This window comes from Rissa tridactyla, chromosome 5 (assembly GCF_028500815.1).
Source record: "Rissa tridactyla isolate bRisTri1 chromosome 5, bRisTri1.patW.cur.20221130, whole genome shotgun sequence".
Lineage (NCBI taxonomy): Eukaryota > Metazoa > Chordata > Aves > Charadriiformes > Laridae > Rissa > Rissa tridactyla.
The window spans coordinates 72,070,707-72,078,410 of record NC_071470.1 but is presented as its reverse complement, the minus strand read 5'-3'; positions in this window follow the sequence as shown (position 1 = coordinate 72,078,410).

The following is a 7,704-nucleotide window of genomic DNA, read 5'->3' as shown; positions in this document are numbered from 1 at the left end:
CCTGGAGGCATTTAAAAGACTGGTAGACATGATGCTGAGGGACATGGTCTGGTGGTGGTTGATGGTTAGACTCTTATGATCTTAAAGGTCCCTTCCAACCAAGATGATTCTATGATGCTATGAAAATTGACCTGCATGGGTTCCTTGTTAGAGCTTTTAGCATGTATCGGGAAGCCAGTCTCTTTTGCTTTTAACATTTAAAGTTAAATACCATCACAACACTGCTATCTGGACAAGATAATTAAGTCTTATTACTAAAATGTAATTTGTACCCTCATCAAAATAAAACGCAAGGACAACACCACTGCTATGAAAGAGCAATCAATAAATACGTGTTTTTTTCAGGTCTATCTAATAGAACAACTCCAGCAGGAGAGAACTGCAAATAAAAAAAAAAAAAAAAAAAAAAAGACTTAAACATTGACCAAAATGGGTGCCAGAGCTAACGGCTCAGCTTCCCTTCCCTCACTTTATCTGGCTGGAGGAGCCAGATGAGGTTTGTAGGTACAGAAGTACAGTTTTATAGACAAATGGAATAAAACATAGTGTCCGCTCCTGGCTTGAAGCCATCATGGGCTGCAGACCCCTGGCTGTAGGACATGACTGAGCACATCAACACTCACATTACCTTCACTCGGGCAAGGAGAGCTCCTCACTGACTCACCCTGCCAGGTACCACGTCCCAGAAGAACCCTGGAGTGCACAAAATGGATGAAACTGAACAGGAAGGTAAATTTAAAGAGCACCGCTATTGCACTCCCGCTGCTAACAGCAGCAGAGTCCAAACGGCCAGGCTTGAGCTAGTCTGAAGCAGAAGTCCCCTGAATGGTACACAGTGTAGACAACCAGGTACGCCACATCAACTGAATTGCTCTATAGATCTACTCCTGCAAATGTAGGTAGTACATCAAGTACTACAAGTACTCCTGCACTTGTAGGTAGGCCTGCATTCACAAGTAGCATTAATGTAATTAACTCCCAAGTAATGCAGCCAGTGAGTGTACTCCACTGGTTTGTGAGGCTGCGTCTCCCACGTCTTAAGAAACTATTGTTGCCATGAAGGTAGTAGCTAAGTGGAGACCATCTCTGCGATGATTATTACAACTCTTTGTTCCGCTGTTTGTTTTTTTTTATTACAGACATCCTGTAAAATTTCTTGACGTTAAAATTATTAGCTTTGACATTTCCAAAATATTGTGTCACTTCATTTCTGCAAAAACTACTCAGAAGAATAACTTCCCAGAAAAAACTCAATTTTCCTAGAATAGGATTTCTCAACTAATAACAAATTCACTGGTGTGTTTTCTCACTGCTTGTTGTCATGACTTATGACAGATGAAAACCCAAAAATCAAAAAATATTCCTAGCCAAAACCCGAATTCCACAATAGAAACAGGATTTTTTTTTTCTCTCTACATCAGAGGTAGGGAAAAAAAAAGAAAAAAAAATTACTCTTGCAGTTATATACAACCTGCAATATCATATGAATATTTTTGGATAACCTTCACAGGATAGTAATGAAATACAGTTTTATACACCCAAATGCTTCTGAATAGATGATTCACTTCTCAACAAAAATCCTAACTCTAGCTCTAATCATCCATTATTTCATTATTACTCACTTGAAGTTGCCATGGACCCTATATCACTGCAGGAGAGCAATATCACTAGGAGTCAATTCCTACATCAGAATTTTGGACAAGCTATTTCCAAGTGAAGAGAACCATGCTGTGAAATGGCAGAAAGAGTTACCGAAATCTCCACCGTGCTCAGAGGAAAAGGTTTGACTAGAGGCAAAAATAAAGCAAACTGTTAGACTTCCAACAAGTACAGAGGGCAGGCATAATAATTAAAAAGAAACCCCAAACCTCTTGTCAAAAGTGGAAAGTAAGACTAAAGGTTCTAAATTTCTTAAAGTCCTGAAAAAGACTATGCAAAAAAGAACCCAACCAAAAAACCCCAACCAAAACAGGGAAGAGGACTTTCCAAGTTAATGTGAAGATGAACACACAAATTCCTAACAGTCCATACAGAGCCCGAATATGGAGACCTTAAATTAAAAGCAACCAACGGCATAAAGAAGCTCATGACAGGGGTTACTAATGTGCTAAGCGCCAACATATGCTCAAATACACAATAAAGCAAAAAATCCTCCCTCAGCCAGTACTAAACTCTAGAGACGACTAATTATTAACATGCTTATGAAGTTAGTAAAGAACCGTTTAATTACACATTTTTGTCAAATCTCACAGGCGACACGTCTTTCAATTTTGTTGCTCAGTTGTATAATCATAACTTTAATTAATATTCTTTAGATGACTTCTTGTTAAACAAGAAATTGAAACACCACAAGTAAGAGCAACTCTAAATGATGCTATTAGCTGTGCAGCAATTACGCTAATAGACATTGCTGCACATGTATCAACACTGTAAATCTTCCCAAAGTTTGGGAAATGAAAGGAATGAACTAGTGTTGTTTGTGGTCACACCATCAGACATATGGCTGTCATTTGGATTCAAGAAGGTAGGAGGGGAGAGAGTCTGGTTTGCATTCATCTTAGGGGGTTTTGTTGTTTTGTAAGGTTTAGTTTAAAATGCGAAAGTAAAAATACTACAGAAGTGAGATTAGATACTGCCAGTTTTTTCTAGCCCCCTCACAGCACTGATGGACTATCCCATGCAAATATAATTAGGCCTACTTCAAAACCAGCGCTTTTCTGTCACCATCATTTTTCTTCCAGTCTCAGGTTAATGGTGCTGCAGGCAACAGGTGATACACACACACACACAGAACCAACAATCAAATCAGCCATCCAAATCATGCCATGTTTGTTAAAAAACAAATTAAAAAAATATCTCTGCCCATCAACAAAGGTATAGCTTCACCATAACTGATAACGCATTGATCTTCACTGTAAAAAAACCCAAAAATGCACAAAAAAAAAGAAAATCAACACATGCAAAACATACCATACATTAATTTCAGTGGATTCCTTAACGCAATGGAAAAAATGTTTTAGAGTTTACCACATGCCTGTGTGTAAATTTCTACCCATGTGCTCTTTAAATTTGGAGTACTGTGAAGATTCCATTGACGTTGTTCAAATTACAGTGTAACCATCCTAGCAAAATTAATGTTTCATACAAAATAAACACCACTGAGTTCATCTGCAGGGCTTAAACAAACTGTAATGAACGTTTGTAAGCCTGCTGTTTTAGGTCTGTTCTTCAAACAGCAGACTACAAAAAAAGCGGCACATGAAGACCAAAAATTTTTCACATCTTGCACAACCACAAACCAGTGAAAATTCAGTAAGGGCAACACATCCACACAGCATGTCAGACTCTGCTTGTGGCCAGTTTAAGATAAGCCCTCTGACCAATAAAATGTACCCATGCAAAAAAAATAACCCCATATAGTGTCAACTGCCGATACTTGTTACAGAAATCCTCGAAGAATGGAGATTCTGTAACAAGCAGCACCCTCACAGAAGAAACACAGAACAAATAAAATACTTCTTGGTTTTATTTGCATGCTGCTGTGACTGAAAAGGCTCTGCCAAAATGGAAAAATATTTTTAAAAATTATTTTTTTTAATATCTAAACTACATTTTTATAGATAAAATAATACACACACACACTTCATTACACACACAGTTCCTTCCCTTTTCAAAATCCAGATTCTCCTCCCTCTCACTGGTCAGGTTCTCCACTGATTCTCGCACCCATGAAGTTCACTTGTTGCCATACGGGACAGCAACCAGAGAGAACGCAAGCAAACATGCAAAAGTCACTTCCTCATCTCCTGGCACGGCCGTTGAGCCACCTGACTTCCTCCTGGCGCTGTCATTCTTAGCGCAAAAAAAGGATTTTAAGAAGTCGGATATAGACCTGGACTTCACTGAAGGGTAGGGATAAATGTGAAAATGAGTTTTCTTAAGCAAGACTTAATACTTTTAACTTTTCTATTTAAACTACATCTGCAATTCTATCCCTGAAAGTTATGGTTCCAGTGGGATTCCGCATAGACACAGGTATCTGCCTGTACACCCAAATTTGCCACATCAAGCCCTCTGCCATAGCATCTTAATCTGATTCCCATGGTTTTCTTGCCTATCTTATGCTGCTTTGTTTCTTCTCAGTTGTGACCCAGGCCAATTTTCCCCATAGTGTTTAGATACTTAAATAAATACTCATAAACGGTTTTGAAAAACACTTAGACACTTAACTCATATTGACAAATATCTGTAACTATAGTACCACAATAAATAGGACATACAGGGGCTTCCAATACATATTTTTTTTTGTTGCAAAAATAGTGTGTTCTTATCTGCGCTGTAGACTATGCTTGCTTTCTGCCATGTGTATTTCCCAAGTCCTGGGTATTAGACATGAACACACATTTTGTATTAGGCTACATTTGCTTCTTTTGAGTTACTAGTTTGTATATATCACCTGAATTCCTTTCTGCATTAGTGATTATTCTGAATAACAACAGAGGTTATTTGTTATGTTAAAAAAAGTCCGCTCGTTCATGAAAAACAGAGCAGCTATTATAAAAGTAATCATTTTTTAAACCTCCTTTAATTGAACAGAATATTTGGGGAAAAAAAATCATGTCAGAAAGACACAGGAAATCAAAGTAAGGCTTCACCAAAGAACTAAGTGTCTCAGGGAAAACGTAACAGCATGTATTCAGATCATTGTGATGCAGGGGAGATAAAAACTGCTAAGAGAAAAGAAAAATCTGACAGATTGTGTGCCCGGAACTGATACAGTTTTAGAGAAGTACCTGACCAGAAGGGAGTCAGCCAGGCAAAGTTATCTCAGCTGCCCTGAGCAGAAAGCCCCAGCCAACAGAACTGACAGTGCTCAGAAGGGATGCTTTCTGAAGGAAACAGAAAAGGTCCGCATGGCTGTGGTTTACCTGAAGGTAGTCAGACTATAGAAGATACTAAATAAAGATACACAGCTGAAAACAAGTTCTCTTTTTTTGAGGGCTGAGTGGTTATTTTGTGTTCTGGTTTGTTGTTTGTTTTTGTTTTGTTTTTAAAGGAGAATTTAATCCCATTTACTTTAGATTAAACTCTCTGTTTAATTTAAAGTTTCCATCTTCCTACACAATGCACGTACTAAAAGAAAACCTCAAGAAAGATCTTAGAACTATCAACTGGAAATTTATCCCTAAACCTTTATGCAAATACACCTTGACACAAAAAAAAGGTTGAAACTATTAATGAATATGTGTGGCCAGTCACACACCACAAAGTGCATCATCACAAAAACTGGGTCTGGAATAAGCTCGCACAAAACCATCTCACAGTTCAAGACCAGATCTGACCATAAATCAGCACCTATTCGGCTTCTTGCCGAAGTCTTCTGAGCGGACTATATAACAGGGCAGCTTGGATGGGTGGCTCAAGAAAGGGTGGGAGCCAACATTGTCTGATCCTTAGTCCCATACTTTAAAAGATGGCCCTGGACCAGAGGGACCTGGTACACCAAATGCAATACAAAAAACATAGACCACAGACACTGCCACAAAAAACTGGGAGTGAACAATCAAATTCACAGCAAGGTGCAGCGCAGCCTGTAAAGGCTTGCACCAAGTGTACTTGCATCCCAATCCTAAATTTTATCCCATTCCTCTTACAAGGGGGAGACAAAACCACCACCCATCAACCCTCTCCAAAACTAAATTTTTTGCTTCAACTCTTTATATAGTTTTTGTGTGCGCCGCTTGTTGGTGCCTCTCTGGCACTGTCCACAGAATTTCTGTCCCTGCTTTAAAGCTGGGCGCTGGAATCAGGGGTAGCTACACTCACTCCACAGCGTACAAGGGGAAGGGAGCTCACTGCAAGGCAGATCAAAGGCTAAATCCTGGTCCTGGTTGACTCCTTTACTTTTTTTCCTTCTTTTTAAAAAAGTTCTTTAAGGGCTAAAGTCTATTCCATGCTGTCAGTAAGCAGAGCTAACAGTAAAAATGTCTTCAGAATCTTCACTTCTTTAATTTATGCAGGAAAAAAAATAGTTACAAACAGTATTATTAGAATTTTGTTTCTAAACTTGTATTTACATCCCTGGGTAGAGAGTAGATTATTTTTAAAAAGTTCTTGGAACTTTCACTTACTTCAACAGCATACCCCGGTGCCTTGAATATTAAAGTCTGCTCCTCAAAAGATCACACAACGGATTTGTCTGCCTGGGGAACTTCCAACCCTGTTACACTTAATGCCGTTTAAAAATGCTGCTCCAGGTCTAACTTGAGATTATGGACCCTAACTCTGAACACCATTTGTTTCAACATTTTGGTCTCAACTATGATTAATTTTTTAAAAATAACTAAATTCGTACACCATGATTGATATGTATTACTACGAAGACAACCTCAGCAGAGGGTTGAATCACCCATTTTGATGCAATTAACTCCAGGCTCAAATTGAGGTACTCCAGCAGGCCAGTCTGAGGTATCTCCAGAAATCCCAGGCCAGCACCATTCACCACTAACAGGTAAGGGAAAAAAATCCTAAACAAACATTTCAATTAGCCAGCAGAGTTTACAAGTGTGTAAATCCACAGCACGAATGCACAGAAACAAGTAGCGATTCCTTCCCCTAAAATATATTCCCTGAAAATATCATAAAAATATGAAATCTTATATAATTTAAAATCTGGTAGGAATTCAGGAAAAATAAGGCATAATCACACTTTCCTCCTAGTCTGGCCATCTGATTAAAAAAAAAAACCAAAACGTAGTGAAGGTAACTTTCAGCTGGCTCGCATTTAGTACCAAAGATCAGCTTTGCAGATACCAACATATTTTCTGTGAACAGGGTTTTAGAATAGAAATCTATACTTCACCTGTAGCTTTAAGTGTTGTTCCTTGGGCATCCCGTGGCACTGGTCGGTGTTACAGCTAGTCACTAGCTAGTTCCTGATAGTTCAAGAACAACTCAACTCTCCTGCAACGTCTACAGCTAAGCTTGAATAAAACATTTGAGTTGCCCGACTGTGAGCCTTTTATTTTTTCAAATCAAAAGCATTTTATTTCATACTTAAAAGTGCTCAGTTGATCCTAAAAGTAACAGTAGGCCTGGTTCTACTTTGTATTGTGCCTTTTAAACATCTTCAGAAGACTGGATTTCTACACCCTCTCCCAAACTGCAATCAAGTTGCATCCCCCCACCCCCCACTAGCACCCAGCACCAGCCAAAAAGAACCTCAAACAGCATTTAATAAAATCTTATTATGACAGTAGGATTGGCCTTTTTCCGAATTGATGTGACACACATTTTCTTATTGATTCCTGGCAGATACAACTTACCAGGAAAAGGCTTGGCTACAATGATGGATCCTGTAAGAATCTTCAAGAGTGATATTGTAACTGCAAGAAAAATTTTAGTCTCCATTTTAACAACATTGCATTTTATGTTCTAAACTGTATGGGATTTTTTCTATTCCCTTTTACCATAGTAAACTAAAACATTTCAAAATCAGCACGTTTGTCTAACATTTACTTTTTGTTCTTAAACACAGAAGTAAAAGGCATTGGTCCATGCCTTGTAGTTTAGAAACTGAAAAATAATTCTACTCTCTTACTAAATTTGGCATCCCAGTGAGAGACTCATTTTGCAAGTTGGTTTTACCAAAGTGTTTAATGTTTCTTAAGTTATGTGTGTACACTGCAGATTACACAACTGTGC